We start from the raw sequence: 26,987 nt of genomic DNA, 5'->3' as shown, positions 1-26,987 counted from the left end.
CAGATGAAGCTTTAAGATCATTTGTCCACTGCTCACCTTCTGCTGTGTGGTCTGGTTCCTAATAGGCCATGTGCCAGTACCAGTCCATAGCCCAGGAATTGGAGACCACAGCCCTATAGTGAATACCTTCCTTTTCCTGTTTTAATCCTCCCTACCCCCTCACTGCCTTCCTGGGTTCACTTACAATGGATTAACTGCACCAAATTCTTTTTGGGGTCTGCTTTGGAGAGTACAAACTAACGAAAGACGTGAGAATTTGTAGTCCTTGACTTGTTCCATTTTGATTTGTATACACTGTTACTGTTTCTGTCTCACCACACTCTTTTGTCAGTGGAAGTTTAAATAATTTAAGTTATAAATAATAAATTATCACTGAAAAAAGAACGGCATAAGACTTCACACAGAGATTATCAGAATAACACTTAGGAGTTGTAGGAGGATTGTTTTAATAGTTCTATTGCATCTGGTCTCAGTCCATCCTGGAAAATATATTGAAATTAGTGATACTTAAAGAAGATTCATTGCAGAATTTTCCAGCTAAAATTGTCTAAACAAGACACCAAATACCAAATACATACTTACTCTTTGTTGTTTGTAGTGAATATATTTTTGTTGTGAATGTTTTTGTAACCTTATTAGAAAGATAAAGGTTTATGAAATTTCAAGGTTATGTGCTATTATATTTGTTTTCCTTGAACCATTTTATTTTATTTTTTCCTTTCACTAGGATAAGAAAAGAAAAATGGTAAATAATGAATCTAAATAAATGGAAGATATATGGCATGCCACGAAATCTAAAATACTAGATTTTCTGTGATTTTAATTTATGTCTAAAAAAGGCTTAATTCTCTTTTCTATGAGAAGTATAATTTGGTAAGAAACCATTGTATCTAATAAGAAAATGTATAACTATCTAGTTAAAATATTAAAAATTAGTTTCTTTAACCATGAATTTATTTCAAGAAAATGAAAAATTTGTAACATTTATCATGTGAAGTATAATAATGGTTATATACTCTAAAATGAAGATGGGAAAAAATGAGATGCCTTGGCCATTTTTCCTGGTTCTTTCTTTTTTTTTTAAGAGACAGAGTCTCACTTTGTCACCCTCAGTAGAGTGCTGTGGTGTCACAGCTCACAGCAACTTCCAGCTCTTGGGCTTAGGCGATTCTCTTGCCTCAGCCTCTGGAGTAGCTGGGACCACAGATGACTGTTATAACGCCTGGCTATTTTGTGTTGCAGTTTGGCTGAGGCCAGGTTTGAACCTGCCACCCTTGGTATATGGGGCTGGCGCCCTACTCACTGAGCCACAGGCGCTGCCCCTATCCAGATAATTTTCCTTCAACAACAAACAAGACTAGGGCAGAGGTTGAGGCCCCTCCTTTCCTAAGTGGGACCAGAGGCTTTGTGCATTGGTTAAAGTGCATCAGGGACATGCTGGTTCTTAGTTGTTAAATCTTTTAGCTCTGTGGACACTGGGGCACAATTCACTATGGTTTCTAGAAGCCTGCATGAGTACAAAAATTGACTTTGGATGTGACAATAATTCTCAGAATGGACTAAGGGCTGATATGAGCATATAGGTGGGATCTTTTGGTTAATATACAAGCATGATGTTGCAGCTAGTACTGTTGAGTGTACTGTGAGAAAAGGGTTAAGTATGTATGCTTCTTTTGATTATAAGAGATGTTCCTCATGGGGAAATGCCATGGGAGCAGTGGACAACTGGGAGCCCACTAGGCTTCCACAGCCCAGCTATTAGGTGTTAGTAAAGCAGAGCAGGTTACCAGGTTGTGGGGGTGGGTGTGTGTGAAAGGAGATCTATACATTGATGAAGAAAGTAATCAAGGTGGAGGTGCTTAAAAAGATCATACCACTGGAATAGCTTTGTATATCTCTGAAAAAGCCAAAGGAACTTGACTTCACGCTGTGATGTACCGCCAGCTCAATGCTACAGCAGTCTTCCTTGCTCATACAGTTCCTGATATCATGACAGTCACATAGTCTATTGCACAGAGAGAGGGCCTTGTTTTACATTGGTAGATATACTAGTGCTTTCCTCAGATACCACTGCATTCATAGGATCAGAACTTATTTGTCTTTAAAGGCCCAAAGTACATGTATGTTTACCACTCTACTGAAGGGAGCCTATACCCTCCCTCTCCCAGGATTTCTCACAAGTGAATAGTTGAGACTTGAACAACATTGAAGCTTCACTGGAATAGTCTTGGTACTGTTGCATGGATGACATGATTCTGAATGGAAGAATTAAGGGTAGAGTACTTTCTAGTGTAGGTAGAAAGTCTGAAATTTGAGTGACCAGGACTTGAGGATTATCCCTGAAAAGAATTGGGAATTAAACATTCAAATAATAATTTTTTGAACTATGTTTTCTGGTGCCCAAAGAAAAATCACTGAGTCTTTTAAAGAAAATCTGATCGCCTAAGAAATACCAGATAACGTAGTTTTGCACAGGATATGATAAAAAGGCACATTTTATCATAGGTTTATTAAGTATGGGATATACTTCATATCTTACATGGGAACCTATCTATGAAGTAAGATTACTAAAATCCAGTTTTATCAATATGCCATAGAAAACTTTTCTAAAATGTGGACAGAATACATTTCCACATGGATGAGTCAGCCATACAGAAAGTTTTGAGTGCCAGTGATTGGCATTTATACAGACAAGAACATGTGGCAAAAAAATTTGGCCACTAGTCAGAGATAACCTTTGGGATTCACTTGTGGCACTTGGTTAAACTGTCATGCAATTTACCCCATTTGAAAGACTATTTATGGTTTGTTAACGGGTGCTAAGAGTAACAAAGCAAGAGCATGTTTGTTGTGCCCTTACCTCCTTATAATAGGTTTTAATCTCAAATGGGAACGCCAAGGAAGTAGGCATTTTCCAGGAAATAGTCCTTTTTATATAAAACTGATAGATCCAGGGAAGAAATAACCCAGGCAGGATGGTCTCAGAAGTACAGGAAAAAACAAAAAAAGAAATGTTACCACCTGATAATAGTTTCGTGCATTTCATGAAAAAAGCCACGGGGCCTTAATGTGCTTTAATGGTAGATGGATAAATGGAGCAGTAGTCCTCCTCACCCTTTGAGGTATTGTAACATACACAGAGTCCATCACTTTGACTAGAGGCCTCGTTTGTCATGGTGAACATGATAATGTTTCCTTCAGATCCCACTCCATTTATAGAATTAGGTTATTTACCTTCATCAGGCTTGATTTACAACTCATGTTCATTATGCTGTCCCAAGATGATCTAAAACCTATCCTGTTTTCTCACTATCTGATGGGCTGATATATAGAAAAAGTTGAAACCTAATCAGAGCTTTCGTGGTACCATATGGTTTACTTTATTTTGATGGAAAGGCCAAGGTCCATGCACTCTCTCTCTTGATAGAGAGTTTAACATTGGACTATCCAGAGCGTTAAGATTAACTTTGACCAAGATTTCCAACAAGCCAACACAGTATAACTCTTAGAAACCATTTGGGTGCATGCCCAGAGAACTTTTTCAAGAGAAACTGAAATCTAATATCCAGCAATAACATGTAGCAATGCATATGATGATCTTGTTCAGTATTAGATATGCTCCATACTTCCTATGGGAATCCTATTCAATACATTAAATGAGATCACTGGAAAGGCATCCTTATTGACCAAGAATATGCCTTAGAATATCTCTAGCAGGCAGTACAGAGCATCTATCCACTCAGCCACATCACCAGAACAGTTTTTTTTTTAATTTACATGAAGGTAATTTATTAACACAAAATATAATGAGGTGTCCAGTTTATAGACGGTGACCACAGCAACCTTCCTTCCTGTGGGTGCTGTTGGAGGGGCGGGGGGTAATGTCCTCAATCTGCCCCATCTTCATACCTGAATGGGCCAGGGCTCGGAGGGCAGGTCCAGAGGTCTTGGTCCTATTTCCTCCTGTGGCCCGGAGTGTGATGTGTAGGGCAGTTGTGCCCAGCTCCTTGCACCTCTGGCCACATCCAGGGCAGCCAACATGGCAGCAAATGGTGATGATTCATCTCGGTCAGCCTTCTTCATCCTACCAGTCACTCAGTAGATGGTTTCCTTGCCAGAAAGATCAGTGACATGAACAGGGTATCACTGAAGGATGCAAAGATGTGGCACACACCAGATACATTCTCTCATTTAGCCACCTGAGGTCCAAGGCTTATGGCCTGTTCTTCCTTCTTTTCCTTCTCCTTTTGAGGTACCATTTCTCTGCGTTGTCTCCAGACTCAGCATTGGAAAGCCAGAACAGAGTGTTTTGAGGGCAAGTGTCAGTGACTGTGGGATCTGATCCCTATGCAGTGTCACCTTATGGAATTCATTCCTGGCTGTTGCCTTAAACTTCCACCTAATGTTTCCCATTTGAAAGACTCTATCTGCCTTGTTAGTACATGTGAATGGACATCAAGAAAGCAACAAAGCTAGGGGTATATGGCACACCTCCTGGGGGGCGGGACACAACTACAACAGGGACTATACCTAACAAAAGCAAACATTGTAACCTAATTCTCTTTACCCTCACGTTAACTTGAAATAAAAAAAAAAAAAAGAGAGAGCGAAAGAAACAAAGTAAGGGCAGATTACTACAACCTAATTTTTCTATCAGGAGGCTAGTCACAAGTGAGACACTATCAATTTTGGTAGTACCCAAAGAAACATTCATTGTCAAATTAAAGTGGTATATCTATTAAGAAGTAAACTTGGCTTTAATGGTGTCACAGAGATAGTGGGAGAAGTATCCAGTCATCATCCAGATAAGGCTTTCCAGATAGAGAATCTTTCTCAGCTCATCACACTTTGTCAGGTTTAGCACACCCAAGTTCCTGAGGATGCCTGGATGTGGTTTATAGTCATATCCACTAAATTAAAGGCAGATGGCGTGTAGTGGGAAATGGCGATTGTATGATCTTAGAGAAAACTATTTGCTCCTGTACGTGGAGCAAAAGGAATTCTGTTCATTGGGCAGTGTCTGGGCTTTGGTGCTTGCCCTGGAATGTGCCTCTTCACACAATTGAACATTGTTACATATTGACTAATTCCTAGGTGCATGCCTATGTGTTGACTGTGTGGATCGGTTCCTGATATCTGGGCACCCAAATGAACAAAACTTTGCTTTTGTGGTGGCAAAAATGGTCCAGTTGCAAAAGATGCAAAACTCCTTTTTGTGTCCCAAATGGTGTACATGGATAAGGACTTTTTCTTTTTTTTTTTTTTTTGGCCGGGGCTGGGTTTGAACCCGCCACATGGGGCCAGAGCCCTACTCCTTTGAACCACAGGCACTGCCCAGATACGGACTTTTAAAAGATGAAAATCAGTAGAATAAATAACTTCATCATACTTGCATTGCCCATATGAAGACCATTGCCACTTGGGTAAAGTATGCATAAGACTTGGTAATCCATCTACAATTTGGGCCTTCTCAAAATAATTTCTAGTAATTTCAACATATGAGGCCAAGGATGCCTGGAAAATGTGCCCAGTGTGCCAGCTTACAGAGTCAAATAGACAGGGAATCTCCAGTTTCCATATGTAGATGTGCTAGACCTGAGCGCCATACTCTTCTTAAGGTTACCACTGTGCATGGTGTGAGGAGATTCCTTTTCTGAGCGTGGCACTGGCAGTCCTATACACATAGCAGATGGGAAAATTCTAAGGAAGAACTGTTAGTTGGACTGTGTTTTATATTTGCATTAACCGATCACACTCAACTAAGCAATGGTCTTACCTTTATGGAAAAAATAGCCTGCAGTAGCAAACTTCATGGGGCACTTGATGGGCCATTCATATCTGATACCACTTGCAGGCCACATATACAATTGAAAGATAGCCTGGATTCTTGAAATAAGTTTGAGAAGTGGACAAGCAATGTTTAGCTGTCAGTGGAGTAAATGATTAAGAAAATTACTTTGTCTTCTAAATGTGACATTTCCTTAGCAAGAACATCTCTGGATGTGGTGGCCTATGCCGGTAATCCTAGCACTTTAGGAGGCTGAGGCCGGAAGATTGCTTGAGGTCAGGAGTTCGAGAGCAGCCTAAGCAAGAGTAAGACCCCATCTCAGCAAAAAATAGAAAAATTAGCTGGGTATAGTGGTGCACCTCTAGTCCCAGCTACTTCAGAGGCCGAGGTAGGAGGACCACTTGAGCCTAGGAGTTGGAGGTTGTAGTGAGAGCTATGATGACACCACTGAACTCTAGCCTGGGTAACAGAGTGAAACCTTATCTCAAAGAAATGAAAAAAAAAAGTAGAGTGTGTAATAGTAAGATTGGGGGTTTTGTGTAGTTTTTTTTGAAAAGACAGCACACTATCTTATTTTAGGATATTGAATTGTTGAAATTTATCATTTTGGTCTTTGGAGCTTCTATAAACTTTTACATCCAAAGCTGTTTTGCTTTCAAAATCCATTATAATTCAGGCTTTCAGGATGTGTCTGACCTATTTCACCTCTACTCACTAAATACTTAATTATTGGCACTGTGAGTATATTTCCTTATCTACTTTACATATCTCAAACTTTAGGGGAAGCCAGTATCCTTTATTTTTATTAATTGTCAATTGCAGACCCTGTGATATATTTACGCTTTTCTCTTCTCTTCCTAGCTTGAAGCTTTCTGGTTGTTCTCAAGAGGGAATTTCTGTATTGGACTATCACACACCCCCACCCCCACCCCCCAAATATGAAGTTGTCCCCCGATTCTGATGCCTGGTTGTTTAGACTTGTTTTCTCAGAGAGCCTGTTTGGTACATTGATCATTGTTTTACAAAGATTTGGAACATGTTGGCTGTTGATTTCACTGTAGCTTCAGGCATTTAGTCAATTCTACTTTGCTAGCATGGGCAGTCCTTCATTTTGAGGAACACCAATTTTTATATTTTTACTCTACTTTCCTGTTGAGATTGCAGATGCCTTGGGCTCAGTTCAAGGCCTGAGAAGATTCTAAGTTTCTGTGTTCTGACATGGCTGTATCTGTTGATCTGACTCTTGTGCAGTAGTGCAGTTCACTTCTCCAGTTCCACTCGCCTTTGTGCCTTTTTCAGGACACTACTTCATGGGAAGATGCTACTTTACAACCCCAAGGGAGATAAGTCAAATTTTCTGTAGCTGTTTGTCATTTGCTTGAAATAAGACTCTTAAGTCTTTCTTTTTTCTTTTTTTTTATTGTTGGGGATTCATTGAGGGTACACAGAACCAGGTTACACTGATTGCTTTTGTTAGATAAGGACCCTTATTATAATTGTGTCCTGCTCCCAAAAGGTATACCACACCCCTTGTTTCCCCACTCCCTCCCGCCTTCCCTCCTTCCCTTTCTCAGTTCTCCCCATCCCCCACGGCCCACCGTGTACTAGGACCTTAATTGTCCTCACATCAGAATTGAGTACATAGGATTCTTGTTTCTCCATTATTGTGATGCTTTACTAAGAATGTATGTTCCACATCCATCCAGGTTAATACAAAAGATGTAAAGTCTCTATCCTTTTTAGTGGCTGGCTATTTTTTGTTGCAGTTTGGCCTGGGCCAGGTTAGAATCTGCCACCCTCAGTATATGGGGCTGGCGCCCTACTCACTGAGCTACAGGCACCACCTGGTGGAAACTTTTTAATAAAGAAATTGCATTTATAAATGATCTATATTAGAATATAATAAATCTCCAGTTATAGTCAATTACTACCTGTGTTGTACAACAGATACTTTCTATTTTAGTTGCTGATAAAAGGCTACACAACTCAAAATGGTCTGATTTAAACTTATTGCTCTGTGGTATATTTGAAAATCGTTTTTTAATAATTCCATCGTAGAATTTTTGGTAAAAATGGTAAACCTCAACTCTTGGACAGTGCCTGTGTGTAAAGGACGTCAAGAGCCAGGTGACCTCTGAGCAAGATTTGCAGCTGGGGGGCAGACCCTCCGCTAATTGGTCTGCAGATGCTCCTTGCGGAAAAAGAGCCCAGCCTATGGTGATCCTTAGGCACTTAGTCATTGTCTAATACTCCCCTCACCTGTCCTGTAACTCACCTGTTCCAGCAAAAGGCTACTGTGGAGGTTGCTTGGGGATACCCTGCAATAAAGGTTAGTCCGCCTCCTGCAAGCTTGTACTTCTAATCCGCATCACACCTGGTTCCTTCCTGTGGCAATAGAGACCAGGGCCATAGGGGCCATAGGGGCTGTGACACCTGTGGCTCAAGGAGTAGGGCACTGGCCCCATATACTGGAGGTGGTGGGTTCAAATCTGCCTCCAGCCAAAAACTACAAAAAAAAAAAAAAAAGATGAACCTCAACTCTTATGTAAAAATATATTAGGGTGTATTTTATATTTTACATTTTTAACCACAGAAATTAGAATCATAATCTTTTTTTTTTTTTTTTTGGCCGGGGCTGGGCTTGAACCTGCCACCTCCGGCATATGGGACCGGCGCCCTACCCGTTGAGCCACAGGCGCCGCCCTAGAATCATAATCTTAAAGTTGACTTTTAAAATGAAAAAAATAAAAAGAAAATAACATCTTACAGCCACCTGATCATTGATAAACAAGAACATACACTAGGGGAAAGAATTCCTATTCAAAAAATGGTGCTGGGAGAACTGGATATCCACATGTAAAAGACTGAAACTGGACCCGCACCTTTCTCCACTCACAAAATTGATTCAAGATGGATAAAAGACCTTAATCTAAGGCACAAAACAATTAAAATCCTCAAAGAAAGTGTGGGAAAAACACCTGAAGCTGTCAGCCTGGGGAAGGACTTTATAAGGAAAACATGGCATGGCAATCGCAATAACAACAAAAATAAAACAAATGGGAGTTAATGAAAACTGAAATGCTTCCATACAGCTAAGACAACAACAATCAAAGCAAACAGACAACCTACATATTAGGAAGGGATATTTGCATATTTTGAATCAGACAAAGCTTGGTAACTAGGATCTACAGAGAACTCAATAAACATAAAAAGAGCCAACGATCCCTTAGATCACTGGGCAAGAGAGATGAATAGATCCTTTTCTAAAGAAGACAGGCAAATGGCTAACAGACATATGAAAAAATGCTCAGCATCCCTAATTATTAGAGAAATGCAAATCCAAACCACCCTGCTATATCATTTAACCCCAGTGAGAATGGCCCACATCACAAAGTCTCAAAACTGCAGATGCTAGCGTGGATGTGGAGAGAAGGAAGCACTCTCTCTTTATTTTTTTTTTTTCATTTTAACATTTTATTTTTTTCTTTCTTTTTTTTTTTTTAATTAAACCCATAGCTGTGTACATTAGTATGATCGTGGGGCACCATACACTTGGTTCATAGATCATTTGACACATTTTCATCACATTAGTTAACATAGCTTTTGTAGCATTTTCTTAGTTATTTTGCTAAGACCTTTACATTCCACATTTACTAGGATTCACATATACCCTTGTAAGATGCACCGCAGGTGTAATCCCATTAATCCCCCTCCTTCCCCCTCCCTCCCCTCTCCCTCCCCTCCCTTTCCCCTTTCTCCCTATCCCCCTACTGGGCATATACCCAGAAGACCAAAAATCACACCATAACTCTGTCTCTTAAAAAAAAAAAAAGCTACAAATAAAAACAATGAAAGCTTTCACCTTTTCTTGTTTGTATACAATTTGCAAAACTATTCTGAAAGCGGAATATACGTGCACAAGTCTGCAAAGAGTGTAAATTTAAGATATGGTAAATGCTTTATAAGTTACACGCAAAAACTGTGCCACAACTCGGCCTTTATATTGTCATATATATATTTTTTAAATCATAGCTGTGTACATTAATGCAATCGTGCTGTATAATGTGCTGGTTTTATATACAATTTGATGAAATTATTGTCATCTTTTTTTTTTGAGACAGAGTCTCAAGCTGTCGCCCTGGGTAGAGTGCCATGGCGTCACAGTTCACAGCAATCTCAAACTCTTGGGCTTAAGTGATTCTGTTGCCTCAGCCTCCCAAGTAGCTGGGACTACAGGTGCCCACCACAATGCCTGGCTATTTTTTTTTTTTTTTTGGTTGCAGTCGTTGTTGTTGCTTAGCAGGCCTTGGTCGGGTTCGAACCTGCCACCCTAAGTGTATGTGGCTGGTGCCCTTGTCAGTTGAGCTATAGGTGCCTTCATATTGTCATCTTTTTTGATCAAAATATTTTCATGCCAGCCTTCCTTCCACTGCCGTAAACTATAACGCTGTTTTTTTTTTTTTTTTTTTTTTTTTTTGAGACAGAGTCTCACTTTATCACTTTTGGTAGAGTGCCATGGTGTCACAGTTCACAGCAACCTCCAACTCCTGGACTTAGGCGATTCTCCTGCCTCAGCCTCCTAAGTAGCTGGGACTACAGGTGCCCGCCACAATGCCCAGCTATTTTTTTGTTGAAGTTTGGCCAGAGCCAAGTTCAAACCCGCCACCCTCGGTATATGGGGCCGGTGCCCTACCCACTGAACCAAAGGTGCCACCTAATATAATGCATATATATATATTTTGTTTTATTAAATCATACCTGTGTACATTAATGCAATCATGGGGCACCATACACTGGTTTTAAATACCATTTGACATATTTTCATCACACTGGTTAACATAGCTTTCCTGGAATTTTCTTAGTTATTGTGTTAAGACATTTATATTCTACATTTAGTAAGTTTCACATGTACCCTTGTAAGATGCACTGTAGGTGTGGTCCCACCAATTACCCTCCCTCCACCTATCCTCCCTCCTCCCCTCTCCTCCCTTTCCATTTCCCCATATTCTTAGATTTTAATTGGGTTATAGCTTTCATATGAGAGCTATAAATAGTTTCATAGTAGGACTGAAATTGGGTACATTGGGTACTTTTTCTTCCATTCTTGAGATACTTTGCAAAGAAGAATATGTTCCAGCTTTATTCATGTAAACATGAAAGAGGTAAAGTTTCCATCTTTCATTATGGCTGCATAATATTCCATGGGGTCCATATACCACAATTTATTAATCCATTCGTGGGTTGATGGGCACTTGGGCTTCTTCCATGATTTAGCAATTATGAATTGGGCTGTAATAAACATTCTGGTACAAATATCTTAGTTATAATGTGACTTCTGGTCTTCTGGGTATATACCAAGTAGAGGAATTGTAGGATCGAATGGCAGGTATATTTTTAGATTTCTAATTGTTCTCCAAACATCTTTCCAAAAGGAACATATTAGTTTGCATTCCCACCAGCAGTATAGAAGTGTTCACTTTTCTCCACATCCACGCCAACATCTCTGGTTTTGGGATTTTGTGATGTGGGCTAATCTTACTGGACTTAGATGTTATCTCAGAGTAGTTTTGATTTGCATTTCTCTGATGATTAAGGATGATGAGCATTTTTTCATATGTCTGTAGGCTATGAGTCTGTCTTCTTCAGAGAAGTTTCTCTTCAAGTCCCTTGCCGAGCCTGAGATGGGATCACTTGTTCTTTTCTTGCTAATACGTTTGAGTTCTCTGTGGATTCTGGTTATTAAACCTTTGTCAGAGAAATAACCTGCAAATATCTTCTCCCATTCTGAGGGCTGTCTGCTTGCTTTACTTACTGTGTTTTTGGCTGTGCAGAAGCTTTTTAGTTTGATCAGGTCCCAGTAATGTATTTTTGAAGCTTCTTCAATTGCCCGGGGGGTCCTCCTCATAAAATATTCGCCCAGGCCAATTTCTTCAAGAATTTTCCCTGCACTCTCTTCTAGTATTTTTGTAGTTTCATGTCTTAAGTTTAAATCTTTAATCCAGTGAGAGTCTATCTTAGTTAATGGTGAAAGGTATGGGTCCAGTTTCAGTCTTCTACAAGTCACCAGCCAGTTCACCTAGCACCTTTTGTTAAATAGGGAATCTTTTCCCCACTGAATGTTTTTAATTGGCATGTCAAAGATAAAATAACGGTAAGTAGCTGGATTCATCTCTTGGTTCTCTATTCTGTTCCAGACATCCACCTCTCTGTTTTTGATTCCTTCTGCTTTGTTTTTATTTCTGTGTAATGTCTTGGCTATTCGAGGGTTTTTCTGATTCCATATAAAATGAAGTATTATTTTTATGAGATCTTTAAGGTATGACAGTGGAGCTTTAATAGGGATTACATTAAAATTGTATATTGCTTTGGGTAATATGGACATTTTAATGATGTTGATTCTTCCCAGCCATGACCATGGTATGTTTTTCCATTTGTTAACATTGTCAGCATTTCTTAGAGTTTCATAGCTCTCTTTCTAGAGATCTTTCACGTCCTTTGTTAGATAAACTCCAAAATATTTCATTTTCTTTGGGACTACTGTGAATGGAATAGAATCCTTGACTCTTTTTTCAGCTTGACTGTTGGTTGGTATATATAAAGGCTACTGATTTATGAATGTTGGTTTTGTAACATGAGATGCTGCTGTATTCCTTGATCATTTCTAAGAGTTTTGTAGTAGAATCCCTGGTGTTTTCCACATATGCAATCATACCATCTGTGAAGAGTGAAATTTTGATCTCTTCTGACCCTATATGGATACCCTTGATCGCCTTTTCTTCTGTAATTGCCATGGCTAAAACTTCCATTACAATGTTAAAGAGCAGTGGAGACAAAGGGCAACCTTGCCTGATTCCTGATCTGAGTGGAAATGATTTCAGTTTAATTCCATTCAATACGATATTGCCTGTGAGTTTGCTGTAGATGGTCTCTATCAGTTTAAGAAATGTCCCTTCTATACCAATTTTCTTAAGTGTTCTGATCATGCAGGTATGCTGGTTATTATCAAAAGCTTTTTCTGCATCAGTTGAGAGAATCATATGGTCTCTGTTTTTTAATTTGTTTATGTGCTGAATTTATATTTATAGATTTACGTATATTGAACCAGTCTTGAGACCCTGGGGTAAAACCCACTTGGTCATGGTGTATAATTTGTTTGATGTGTTGCTGGATTCTGTTTGTTAGGATCTTGTTGAATATTTTTGCATCAATATTCATTAGTGGTATTGGTCTATAATTTTCTTGTTGGGTCTTTTCCTAGTTTGGGGATCAAGGTGATGTTTGCTTCATAGAACGTGTTGGGTAGTATTCTTTGTTTTTCTGTATTTTGGAAAAGGTTGAGTAATATAGGTACTAGTTCCTCTTTAAAGGTTTGATAGAATTCTGACATGAAGCCATCTGGTCCTGGGCTTTTCTTTTTAGGGAGATTTTGTATGGTTGATGCTATTTCAGAACTTGATATAGGCCTGTTCAACATTTCCACTTGATTCTGGGTAAGTCTTGGAAAGTGGCATGCTTCCAAGTATTGGTCACTTTCCTTCAGATTTTCATATTTCTGAGAATAAAGTTTCTTGTAATATTCATTAAGGATTTTTGAATTTCTGAGGAGTCTATTGTTATTTTGTCTTTGTCATTTGTGATTGATGAAATTAGAGATTTTACTCTTCTACTTCTGGTTAGGTTAGCCAAAGGTTTATCTATTTTATTGACCTTTAAAAAAAACCCAACTTTTTGATTTATTGATCTGTTGTATAATTCTTTTGTTTTCAATTTTAATTCTGCTCTAATTTTGGTTATTTCTTTTGTTCTACTGGGTTTGGGATTGGAATGTTCTTCCTTTTCTACTTGCTTGAGATGTCCCATTAAGTTGTTAACTTCCTCTCTTTCCGTTCTCTTGAGGAAGGCTTGCAGTGCTATAAATTTCCCTCTTAGGACTGCCTTTGCGGTATCCCAGAGGTTCTGATAATTCGTGTATTCATTGTCATTTTGTTCCAAAAATTTGGTGATTTCCTTCTTAATCTCGTCTATTACCCAGCTATCATTCAGCATAAGGTTATTTCGCTTCCATGTTTTTGTATGAGTATGCAGATACCTATTGTTACTGAGTTCAACTTTTATTCCATGGTGGTCCGAGAAGATGCAAGGAATAATTTGTATTCCTTTAAATTTACTGAGGTTAGACTTGTGACCTAAGATGTGATTGATTTTGGAGTAAGTTCCATGGGCTGATGAGAAGAATGTGTATTCAGTTTTGTTGGGATGAAATGTTCTGTAGATGTCTGTTAAATCCAAATGTTGGATGGTTAGGTTAAAATCTAAAATTTCTTTGCTCAGCTTCTTATTGGAGAATCTATCCAAAACTGCCAAAAGGGTGTTAAAATCTCTGACTGTTAGGGAGCTGGAGGAAGTCAACTTGCTCATGTCTGTTAGAGTTTCTCTTATAAATTGAGGCACATTCTGGTTGGGTCCATAAATATTAATAATTGAAATCTCATCATATTGAATATTACCCTTAACAAATATGAAGTAACCATTCTTATCCTTCCTTCCTTTTGTTGGTTTAAAGCTTATTGTATCTGCAAATAGAATTGCAACACCTAATTTTTTCTGATTTCCATTTGCCTGAAATATAGATAACCAACCCTTCACCCTGAGTCTATATTTATCTTTTAAGGTAAGATGAGATTCTTGTATGCAGCAGATATCTGTCCTGAGTTTTTGTATCCAGTCAGCCACCCTGTCCCTCTTTAGAGGACAATTTAAGCGATTCATATTAATTGAGAATATTGATAATCCTGGTAGAATTATACCCAAAAAAGTCCAGTGGACATTTTTAATCCTTTTGCCACTGTGGAAGTTGGAGTTTGATCAAAAGTTTTCGAGTGGGTTTACTTTTGTGGTGGAGGATTGTGCTGGTCATTGTGGAGGATAGGTCTGTGAATATCCTGAAGAGCTGGTTTAGTTATGGCAAATTTCTTCAACATGTGAATGTCATTAAAGTATTTAATTTCTCCATCATAAATGAAACTCAGTTTAGCTAGATACAGGATCTGGGGTTGAAAGTTATTTTGTTTTCAGAGATTAAGAGTCGATGACCTCCCTCTTCTAGCTTGAAAGGTTTCAGCAAAGAGATCTGCAGTAATTCTAATATTCTTCCCTTTGTGGGCTATGGTTTTCTTATGTCTGGCTGCTTTCAGAATTTTCTCCTTCATATTAACTTTGGTGAAATTAATTATGATGTGCCTGGGGCTGTCTTATTTGGGTTGAGTCTTGCCTGGGTTCTGCAACTGTCTGCTATCTGAATTTCAGAATCACTTGGCATGTCTGGAAAATTCTCTTTCATAATTTCACGGAGAAGAGCCTCTGGGCCTTGCGAAGCTGCTTCGTCGCCTTCAGGGATTCCTATGAGGCGAATATTGGTTTTCTTTGAATTATCCCAGAGCTCTCTGAGAGAATGATCCGTTTTTGCTCTCCATTTCTCTTCCTCTTTGAGAGTTTGGGAGCATTCAAAAGCTTTGTCTTCAGTGTCAGAAATCCTTTCTTGTGCTTGCTCCATTCTGTTGCTGAGGGATTCTACTGTATTTTTCAGATTTTTGAGGGCTGAAAATTCTTGTTCCAATGTGTCAAAATCTTTGGTGATTTTGTCTTTAAATTCGTTGAATTCTTGATACAACTTTTGAATTCCTCCTGGAATTTCTAATTCCAACTTTTCCTCCATTCTGTTAATCTTGTTTGCAATCCAAATTCTGAATTCGATTTCTGACATCTTGGCCATCTGTTTATGAATGGAGTCTTCAGTTGTGTCTGCCATATTTTTCCTTGCGGGTTTTGATCTACTCTGGTTATTCATGTTACCAGAGTTTTTCCGCTGATTCCGTCCCATGATTATTTTACACCATTTGACTAGATTAACAGATAAAGAGAAGTCAGGTTGGGGGCTCTAGGAGTAGTGATTAACAAGCCGTTTGCCCAAAAGCTGGGACTGGTGTCTGTACCTTTTCCCTTGGAGCTTTGCTGAGGACCTGTACAGTTCCATGGCCTGAGAAACTGGGGACCTGCTTAGTGTGGTGGGGCTAAGTGGCTCTGTCTTGTTTCAGCTGGTCTCTGTCCGACCCTAGTGAATCAGTCACTCTGGGTTGAAGTCTCAGCTGTGGAGAAATACCAGCAATTAAGTCACCCTGCCCTCCACAGGTAGCATTTGAAATGGAAAACCAATCCTCCTCACAACCACACACCCAGGGTACTACTTGGATAGTCCTCTGGTGATTGGCCCAGTTCAAGAGGTCCAAATCAATTGTCTCAGTCAGCACCTGTCTCAGGTGAGAGAGTTCAAAAGGTCTCTGGCAACTAGATCGCAGGGGTCTGCTGGCAACTCATGAATGACTTTGCTCTGGTACTCCGTGAGGTCAGGAGGACTCACCCAGAAAATAGATTAGTCTGGGAGGGTTGATGCCTCATTCCCACCTTCCACCTCTGTTACACCCAGTCACTGATAACTGATAACCCCGCAGGGCTGTGACCCAGTTCCTTCTAATGAGTAGATACTCCAGGGCAGGGGTCCTCAAACTTTTTAAACAGGGGGCCAGTTCACTGTCCCTCAGACCATTGGAGGGCTGGACTATAATTTAAAGAAAACTATGGACAAATTCCTATGTACACTGCACATATCTTATTTTCAAGTAAAAAAAGAAAACGGGAACAAATACAATATTTAAAATGAAGAACAAGTTAAGTTAAATCAACAAACTTACCTGTATTTCAATGGGAAGTATGGGTCTGCTTTTGGCTAGTGAGATGATCAGTGTCTGGTTCCATATTTGTCACTGCTGGTTGTAACAAGTGATGCAAGTCTAGATCTGGTTGGAGATTTCACATGTTTCATTCTGGAAAAAGTCTGTTTATAGACATAAGTGCTGCCAAACATGGTTGCCATTATGAGTGCATGGTTCCTGAGATTAGGATATGTCTTAGAGGGGAGAAATGCAGAGAAATTAGGAAGGCTGCTTGACTTGGATGTGTCTTTCCGAGAGTCACAATTCTGCAGTTCAGCTAGTTCCATTAAGTAAATTGTATCCACATTTTCAATGTCAATAGAAAAGGGGTTACAGAAAAGCTGTATGTCTTATTCATGGAGATGAAGCTCTTTAAATCTAAAGTGGAACTCCTTTTGCAACTTTTCCAGTGAATCCACACGTTTTGTTTGGAAATGCAACCAATGGATTTTCTGCTAACAGATTTTGAGTTGTGGGGAGATGGCAGAAATTTTTCTTCTTCACTTGTTTGATGAGAAGGCCTAATTTTACTTCAGATGCTTTCACATGTGATTGCATATTACAGATGACCTTCCCCTTTCCTTGAAGTTGCACACTGAAACTGTTGAGTAGCTCTGTTACATCCGTCAGAAAGGCAAGGTGCCATTTCCATTCTGCATCATTGATCTCTGGTACTTCTTTGTTTTTTGAAAGCAGAAAAGCTGTAATCTGTGGAAGTAAGTCATAAAAATGTTTCAAAACTCTCCCTTGACTCAGCCAACGAACTTCTGTGTGGTACAGAACATCTTCATAGGTAACATTTAGCTCAGACATTCCTGAAATTGTCTGTGGTTTAGTGTATTAGCTCTAATGAAGTTAACACAAGATACCACAATTTTTATAACAGAGTCCCACTTCAGTGATTTACTACAGCACTTGTTGGTGGATGAGGCAGTGTATGGCTATTGGATGAGAATGGTTATGTTTGTCCATCTCTTGGTTAATGTGAGCAATTACTCCTTTCTTAGACCCCACCATGCAAGGAGCACCATCAGTTGTCACACTGGCTAGTTTATTTATTTATTTTTTTAATTAAATCATAACTGTATACATTGATATGATCATGGGGCATCATACACTCGCTTCATAGACCATTTGACACATTTTTATCACAATGGTTAACATAGCCTTTCCGGCGTTATCTCAGTTACTGTGCCAAAACATTTACATTCTACATTTACCAAGTTTCGCAAATACCCCTGTAAGATGCACCACAGGTATGATCCACCGATCCCCCTCCCTCTACCCCCCCTCCCTTTCCCACTTCCCCCCATTGTTAGGTTGCAACTGGGTTATAGCTTTCATGTGAGAGCCCCAAATTAGTTTCATAGTAGGGCTGAGTACACTGGGTACTTTTTCTTCCATTCTTGAGATACTTTACTAAGAAGAATATGTTCCAGCTCCATCCATGTAAACATGAAAGAGGTAAAGTCTCCATCTTTCTTTAAGGCTGCATAGTATTCCATGGTGTACATATACCACAATTTATTAATCCATTCGTGGATCGATGGGCACTTGGGCTTTTTCCATGACTTAGCTATTATGAATTGGGCTGCAATAAACATTCTGGTACAAATATCTTTGTTATGTTGTGATTTTTGGTCTTCTGGGTATATGCCCAGCAGAGGGATTACAGGATTGAATGGCAGATCTATCTTTAATTATCAGAGAAATGCAAATCAAAACTACTTTGAGATATCATCTAACTCCACTGAGACTAGCCTATATCACAAAATCTCAAGACCAGGGATGTTGGCTTGGATGTGGAGAAAAGGGAACACTTCTGCACTGCTGGTGGGAATGCAAATTAATACATTCCTTTTGGAAAGATATATGGAGAACACTCAGAGATCTAAGGATAGATCTGCCATTCAATCCTGTAATCACACTGGCTAGTTTAGCCCAGTCCAGCTCCAAACCATTCACAGTTTGGCAAACCTTTTCATAGATATACCGTCCTATAGTTGTTCCTTTGATGCTTTGCAGTGCAGCAAGCTCTTCTGTGACTTCGAAATAGTCATTCGTCCCACAAATAGAAATTAGAAGTTATGCAGAATCACGAACATCATTACTTTCATCGAGTGCCAAGGAAAAATAGAAAAGTTTTTTTGCGGAGTTTTGCAAATGCTGATGCAAATTGTCTCCCATTTCTTCAATCCTTCATGTAATTGTAGGTCCTGAAAGACTCACTGTACTAAATAAATCAGGCTTCTCTGGACACATCTCTTTGGCAACAGAAAGAAGGCATACTTTAACAAATTCTCCCTCCACGAATGGTCTGCCAGTGCACGCTATTAGCTTGGGAACTTGAAAACTTGCTCACAGTGATGAAATATTTAGCTGTTTCTACTTCACAAAAGTATTTTGCTGAGTTGTCAATGTATTTTTCAGTTTTAATATTTTATCTTTTCTCACTTTTCTGACCATATTTATCTTTGTGTTGAGTTTGATAGTGTTGATGCAAATTGTATTCTTTGAACACAGACACTATATTCTGGCATATCAAACACACAGCTCTTTCCTTGTACTGCATAAAAAAGTAATCATAAGTCCACTGTTCTTTGAATATCCTATACTCTGAGACAATTTTTCTCTTTCTTGATATCATCGTTTTCTAGGGATTCAAAATTGCTATTAGTAAAATACCAATATTTATATATACAGCACTATATAAACAATATACCAGCAATAACTTTGCCCACACAGAGACATATAGACTGCACTGCCCATCAATACAGCCTTGCCATTCCATATCATTTCAGCCTCACCAGTGCCCTTATTGGTGGAAATCTGCTTTTACCTGCTGCTCACACTGGTGTGATGTAGGAACCGGCATGATTATAGAACCGGTTCCTCCACCACCTTTCCAGTTCACACTACCCTGTGCGAACCGCACTGCCATCTGTGAACTCGCACAGGAATCTGCATGGGTGAGAAGACCCATGCAATCAGGGTATGCCTTTTTTCTTCCGAATCTAATGTGAGTTCAGCCATACAAGCATATGGCTGAACTCCCCCTGCTCAGAGATCGCAACAGTGTGAACTGGGGCTTACATAGCATACAACATACAACACAACTGAATAGCAATCAGAATATAAATGCACTTACTGTCAATTAAATTGGGTTTCCTACTCCTTGGCTGTCTGCAGAGCCGGATTAAGTTCCCATGGGGCCCTAGGCAGATTACCAGTTTGGGGCTCCCATGTGATAACACTGAGCACTGACCATTTGCATTAACACTGACCTCTGACTGTTTGCAATAACAATGACTGCTGAAAATTTGCATTAATATTGAGCGCTGACCATTGCATTAACACTGAGCAATTAAAATTACCATTACCACTGAGCACTATTTACATTACCTCTGAGCGCTGACCATTTTCATTACCTCCAAGCACCGACAATTTGCATTAGCACTGAGCGCTATTTGTGTTATTACTGTGATGCAACCCCCCTAGAAACCATCCCCAACCAACTAACCAACTTAACAAAAAGCTCCTAATCTCAAAAACAAGGCACCCCCATCTGCAAAACAAAGAGACCTCCTAACTTCAGAAAAAAGGCCCCACCTTCACCGCAAAAAAGGCCCTACTAACTGCAAAATTAAAAAAAAAATAGACCTCCTAACTTCTAAAAAAATAAATCCTAACTTGTTCTTACCTCAGTCCTCAGGTAGCAGCAGGGTCTGCACAGGCAAGCTTGTGACTCATCCTATAACTCCCGAGACTGAGAGAAGTCGAGAGACAGAGACAAGGAGGGGAGTTGGAGAGGTGGTGCACATTCCACTCATGCGCACTGTGTGCCCAGGATGAGTCAGCTGCTAAGCAGGACAGGCAGCTGCGGCAAAAACACCCAGTGGGCCAGATGAATTTCCTCAGCGGGCCGCAGTTTGAGGACCCCTGCTCTAGGGGCTTGTGCCTGCCTGAATCACAGGGAGATCTCTGTCTCCTCTGCCAGGCTGCTGCTCTCCGCCACTATCTGGCAGGGGGAAGTGAGGCCTGATAACCTCGAGTGCTTAATGGAGGCTGGGGCGGTTCACTCAGTTCCAGCCCCACCCCTGATTGATGTTGCTGACAGAACAGAACAACTTCACAAAATTTGTTTCTGTCCTGGCTATATTCCTCTGCAGATAAGATGCTGTTTGAGTTCACAAAACTGCAACTCAGGCCCGGTCTGTGCTGCTGTCTGGTCTCAGGTGCAGTTTGTATTGGGGCAGGATAATTAGCTGTCACTTCCAGCCTCTGCCTTCCCTCCTTTATCTCAGCTAGGATCCCCTGAGGGCCGGGTGTGACTTAGGCTCATTAAAGTGGTCTCTGGGTCAGCCCCACCCTGGGAATCTGCCGGCTCTGGGCATGTGTATTCTATCTCTGCACTCTGCCCAGGGCTGCACTGCCTCAGGCAAACCTTTTACTCATGGGGCCCGCATTTCTGTCCCAGATCTGTTCCGCCAGTGGCTGCCACCAGAGAAGATGCCTGGCCTCCTCTGGTTGCCCAGAGAGGCAGGGCGTGTGACTCCAGAATATCCAGGGATGTGAGCCCTATTGTTGCTGCTGCGGCTGCTGCTCTGTGCCTTGGGGCACTGCCGCTCAGATATGGTTCCCTCTCAGGTGACCGTCTTTTCCTTATTCCTGTGCTGCAGAATCAGCACTGACCAGCAGCAGTCCATGCCCTGTCCACACCTCTCGAGAAAATACCCAAGAATCTGGACTCCTGCGGGACAGGCTTCCAGACCTCGGAGTGAGAATGGAGGGGAATGCTGGGAGTTCAGAATTGTAGGCAGAGAATATATACAGTTTAATACAGTTTTATGCCTGGTAGGAGAGTGCCATGGCACCCTAGTAGGGGAAGTAGGTTCAGTTTTTAGAGGGTCTTTCCCGTGGGATATAATGAGAGGACTTTTGAACTCTGCTCGCTTGTTTGTATGGAGTACTCCGAGCTGTTCTCATGGGGGAGGGGACTCCCATCCACTTGGCAATGGATTTTTTTTCCTTTTGTTTGTATCCTTGGGGTCACAGCTCGCCTCAGCAGGGTTGATGTGTGTTCTTCAACCTTCTGTCTTGGCTCAGCTCTAATTCACCAGGTTACTTACTAAACTTCTATCCTTTAACTTTCCTTCTGGATGGGAGCCTCTGTGGAAAACTGGCTTCAGTTAGCCCCGCTTTTTTTTGTTTTTTTAAGAGAGTCTCACTTTGTTGCCCTCAATAGAGTGCCATGGTGTCATAGTTCACAGCAACCTCCAGCGCTTGGGCTTAGGTGATTCTCTTGCCTAAGCCTCCCAAGTAGCTGGGACTACAGGCACCTACACAGCGCCTGGGTAGTTTTTGTTGCACTTTGGCTGGGGCCAGGTTTGAACCCGCCACCTTCAGTATATGGTGTCTGCGCCCTACTCACTGAGCCACAGGCGCTGCCCATATAACACATTTTTTAATGAGTTGAAATTAAGGAAGGACTACACCTATTAGAAAAGAAGAAAGTTCTATTAGTTTGAGGTTTCAAGATCTCCCCAAAGTAGGACCAGTATCTTGGTAAAGGCTAGGCTGGGGCCCTGGACAGAATATGAGAACGTGCAGGTAGCATCCCTGAGGATTCAGAACTTCAGTGGACCGTGAATGCTCCAGCTGCATTACTTGCTGTCTTGCCAGTTTCTACACTGGCTTGACTGTGCATAATTCAAAAAGGAAAAGCTCATATTCATTCCCTTCTTCTGGCTCTGTGATAGCATTTAATAACACCCAATGGGATGTCTTCTACATATAGTATTATGGTATTTCTTCAAGTAATTGCTGAAAGATACAGGGTCTAATTGTTCTGTAATACTCATACCAATTTTATCTAGGTATTCAATGGATCTATAAATGTCCCCCTGGGATTCATCATAGTACCTTTAACGACCCTAATGGCAGAAATCAGAAGAAACCACAAAGTGGTTTCAAAGTGAAACCACTTTCAAAAGCTATAGGCGAAAATATCTGGGATCTGCTAGATATTTACTGAAGAGTTATCCAAATTCCTGTTCTTTTGACTGACTCAGAGCTCTAACCAGTACAGGAATAATGGTAAACTCATCCTTATGGCTTTCCATGGCTTTAGCTGTATAAGGCAAATGCATTTCAATGCTGTGTTCATTTTTATCTGTCTACAGAGACACACGTTCAAACATTCCTGTCTTCCATAGTTCTCTGTGAATCTTTTGGTCAATACAAAGGTCATAGAGAGGTGTCCTGTATATATCCACACTGGAAAGTGTACATCTAGAGAGGGGCACATGATGAAAAGGCCCAAGGATGAAAATTCTCCAGGTAATACACTTGCTTGTAAGCATGGGCAGCACAAGTCCCACAGTACGTATATCCTGCATGGTGTGCAATAATGGCTGTAGCAAGTATTTTCTTTTCTTTTCTTTTTTTTTTTTATGAAGTTTTTGGCTGGGGCTGGGTTTGAACCCACCACCTCCAGCATATGGGGCCAGCGCCCTACTCCATTAAGCCACAGGTGCTGCCCTCTAGCAGGTCTTTTTGTGGACTATACTTGCATCTGGTATTTCTTTATGCTTTACAAGTTACTCTCTTGAGTTGTGTAGCCCTTTATTAGCAACTAAAATAGAAGGTATCTGTTGTACAACACGGGTAGTAATTGACTATACTTGCGAATTACTTTCAAAAGCTATAGGCAAAAAGCCTGTATGTCTCTGTGCCCACCAACCTGAGAGTGAGCAGAAGCATATTCTTACTTGGCACAGTCCGAGTGGAACTGGGGCTGAACTCAAACAAAAGCCGTTAAACCTGAATGCTTAGGAGTTAAACGTCCAGTTCTTAGAAGCTCGGCATGAGCCTAGGGAATGCAGACACGTCTCTGGTAAGTCTTAGGAACCTCTGGGCTGTGGTTTTGTAAGATAATTGTCTTTGCCTCCAGGAGGCTTAGGGTCCCCAGAGATCAGGCATGCAATCAGCCTACTCCCCCACTGCGGTTAATCGAGTTTTTTCAATAGACCCCTGAAGTCATTGTGTGATTATAGATTAATAGTGTGTACATGCAGAACTGGCTATTTAAGCTGGTCAGAAATAAAGAAGTTTGCTACTTGCCATCTGAGCTGGTAGTCATTCTTTGCCTCATACTATTTCAATAAGCAGGCGTCACCTCTGCATCATTGACCACCTGAACGGCCATCACGCAGCAATAGCTGACCTTCTAGCTGTGCATTCAGCTGTGGTCCTGAGGCTGTGTACCAATTCCTGGCATGACTAGCTTCCTGGAAGACCACTGGTTTGGACATCTTGGTGCTTGTGCCGCCTATGGTGCATGAGGATGAATGAGGAGGCGACAGGGCAGGAGCAGCTCCAGGAGGGGACAAGACACCGTGAGCCTAGCCTAGGCAGAGGTGGTAGCAGGGAGGGGATAGGTCTGGCACAGAAGGAGGAGGAAGTGGAGGAGTTGGTAGCCCAGGAGGAAGAAGAGATGGGAGCCTGGGCAGTGTCGGCAGCAGCAGCAATCACCACAAACTCCATGGACCACTGGAAGATTGAGCCCACGGTAGTTTCACTGAAATCCAAAAAGCCCTGGCCCTGGCCCCAGTCCCTGGAGTTGCTGCTGCTCCCCAGCATTGCTGGTTCTGCCGAGCTGCCCCCCCGAACCCTCTCCTCCCAGTTGGCCTTCCGGAGCCACCACCAGTGACCCCACCCCCGTGATTCCATGTCTGAAGCCTCCCTCCACTCCCTGCAGGGCTCCCTGCATCCACCTCCACTACTAGCAGGGCCCTCCTGCCTGTCTGATTGCCTGCCACCCCCCCCTCCACTGTAAGATGTTATTTTTATCTCATGGTTTTCTATTCGGTTCCAGATGTCTGTGTCTCTATTTTTGTGCCAGTACCATGCTGTTTTGATTACTATGGCTTTGTAGTACAGCCTGAAGTCTGGTAGGCTGATGCCCCCAGCTTTGTTTTTATTGCTAAGAATTGCCTTGGCTATGCAGGGATTTTTCTGGTTCTATACAAAATGAAGAATTATTTTTTTCAAGTCTTAAAAAGGTATGATGTTGATATTTTATTTTTATTTATTTATTTATTTATTTTTTGTAGAGACAGAGTCTCACAGCTCACAGCAACCTCCAACTCCTTGACTTAGGCGATTCTCTTGCCTCAGCCTCCGGAGTAGCTGGGACTACAGGTGCCCGCCACAACGCCCAGCTATTTTTTTGTTGCAGTTCACCGGGGTCAGGTTTGAACCTGCCACCCTTGGTATATGGGGCCAGTGCCCTACTCACTGAGCCACAGGCACCGCCCGATGTTGATATTTTAATAGGGATGGCATTGAATCTGCAGATTGCTTTGGGAAGTATAGACATTTTAACAATGTTAATTCTTCCCAGCCATGAGCATGGTATGTTCTTCCATTTGTTAATATGTTCTGCTATTTCTTTTCTTAGGGTTTCGTAATTTTCCTTATAGAGGTCCTTCACCTCTTTTTTTTAGGTATATTCCTAGGTATTTCATTTTCTTTGAAGCTACTGTGAGGGTGATTGTATTCTTTTTTTTTTTTTTTTTGATTGTATTCTTAATTATCTTCTCATTTCGGCTGTTATTGGCATATAAAAAGGCTTCTGACTTGTGGACATTGATTTTTATATCCTGAGATGTTATTGTATATTTTGATGACTTCCAGGAGTCTTGTGGTTGAGTCTTTGGAGTTCTCTAAGTATAAGATCGTATCATCAGGGTGGCGCCTGTGGCTCAGTGAGTAGGGTGCCGGCCCCACATGCCGAGGGTGGCAGGTTCAAACCCAGCCCCGCCAAACTGCAATAAAAAAAAAAAATAGCCGGGCGTTATGGTGGGTGCCTGTAGTCCCAGCTGCTCAGGAGGCTGAGGCAAGAGAATCACATAAGCCCAAGAGCTGAGGTTGCTGTGAGCCGTGTGACGCCATGGTAATCTACCGAGGGCAGTAAAGTGAGACTCTGTCTCTACAAAAAAGAAAAAAAAGATCGTATCATCAGTAAAGAGTGAGAGTTTGACCTCCTCTGTTCCCATTTGGATGCCTTTTTTTTTCTCCTTCTATTGCATGATTGTATTGGCTAGAACTGCCAGCACTATGTTGAATAGTAGTGGCAATAGAGGACACCCTTGACACCCTTGTGGAAGTTCTAAGTGGAAAAGCATTAAGTATAATCTTAGCTGTGGATTTGTCATGGATGGCTGTGATCAGTTTAAGAAATGTGTCACCTATGCCTATATTCTTCAGGGTTTTAATTAAAAAAGGATGCTGAAGTTTATCCAGTGCTTTTTCTGTGTCTATTGAGAGGATCATATGGTCTTTGTTTTTGCTTCTGTTGATATGGTGAATTATGTTTATGGATTTGTGTATGTAAAACCAGCCTTGCATCCTGGGGATGAAACTTACTTGATCATGATGTATGACTTTTTTGATGATAAGCTGTAATCTATTGGCTAAGATTTTGTTGAGAATTTTTGCATCCATATTCATTAGTGAAATTGGTCTGAAATTCTCCTTTTTAGTTGGGTCTTTTCCTGGTTTTGGTATCAGGGTGATGTTTGCTTCATAGAACGTGTTGGGGAAGATTCCTTCCTCAATTTTTTGGAATAATTTCTGTAATACAGGATTAAGCTCTTCATTGAAAGTTTGATAAAATTCTGGTGTGAAGCCATCTGGACCAGGGCATTTTTTTTTTTGGAAGATATTTTTATTGTTTCTTTGATCTCAGTACTTGAAATTGATCTGTTCAGGAGATCTGTTTCATCTGGGCTAAGTCTAGGGAGAGGGTGTGATTCTAAATATTGATCCATTTCCTTCACATTGTCAAATTTCTGGGCATAGTGTCTCTTGTAGTATTCAGAGCTAATCTCTTGTATCTCTGTGGCATCAGTTGTTATTTCCCCTTTATCATTCCTGATTGTGGTTATTAGAGATTTTACTTTTCTGTTTCTAGTAAGTCTGGCCAGGGGTTTATCTATTTTATGTACTTTTTTTTTTAAAAAACAACTTTTTGTTTTGTTAATTTTCTGAAGTTTTTTTTCAATTTCATTAATCTCTGATTTCATTTTGGCTATTTTCTTCTGTTTGGTCTAGGGTTATATTGTTCTTCTTTTTCTAATCCATAAGGTAGTTTGTGAGTGTGCTGATGTGTTCACTTTCTGTTTTTTGAAGGTAGACATCTAGCGTGATAAATTTTCCTCTCAGGACTGCTTTTGCTATATCCCACAGATTTGGGGAGCTTGTGTCTTCATGGTTGTTATGATCAAGGAAGGTAATGATTTCCTCTTTTATCTCTTCCTTCACCCAACTTTCATTCAGCATAAGGTTGTTAAATTTCCATGCTTTTGTGTGGGGTTGAACGTTTTTGTTGGAGTTGAGTTCCACCTTTAATGCTGATCTGAGAAGAT

At 40.8% G+C, this 26,987-nt stretch overlaps 2 pseudogenes; both read right to left on the bottom strand.

Annotated features, from left to right (window-relative positions):
• Positions 1-3,820: 3,820 nt before the first annotated feature.
• LOC128578339 (40S ribosomal protein S14-like) lies at positions 3,821-4,259 on the bottom strand (annotated as a pseudogene).
• A 17,933-nt stretch (positions 4,260-22,192) lies between these two features.
• LOC128578337 (uncharacterized) lies at positions 22,193-22,955 on the bottom strand (annotated as a pseudogene).
• Positions 22,956-26,987: the final 4,032 nt, after the last annotated feature.

Source organism: Nycticebus coucang, chromosome X, assembly GCF_027406575.1.
Source record: "Nycticebus coucang isolate mNycCou1 chromosome X, mNycCou1.pri, whole genome shotgun sequence".
NCBI lineage: Eukaryota > Metazoa > Chordata > Mammalia > Primates > Lorisidae > Nycticebus > Nycticebus coucang.
This window is presented reverse-complemented; position numbering and strand designations above follow the sequence as displayed.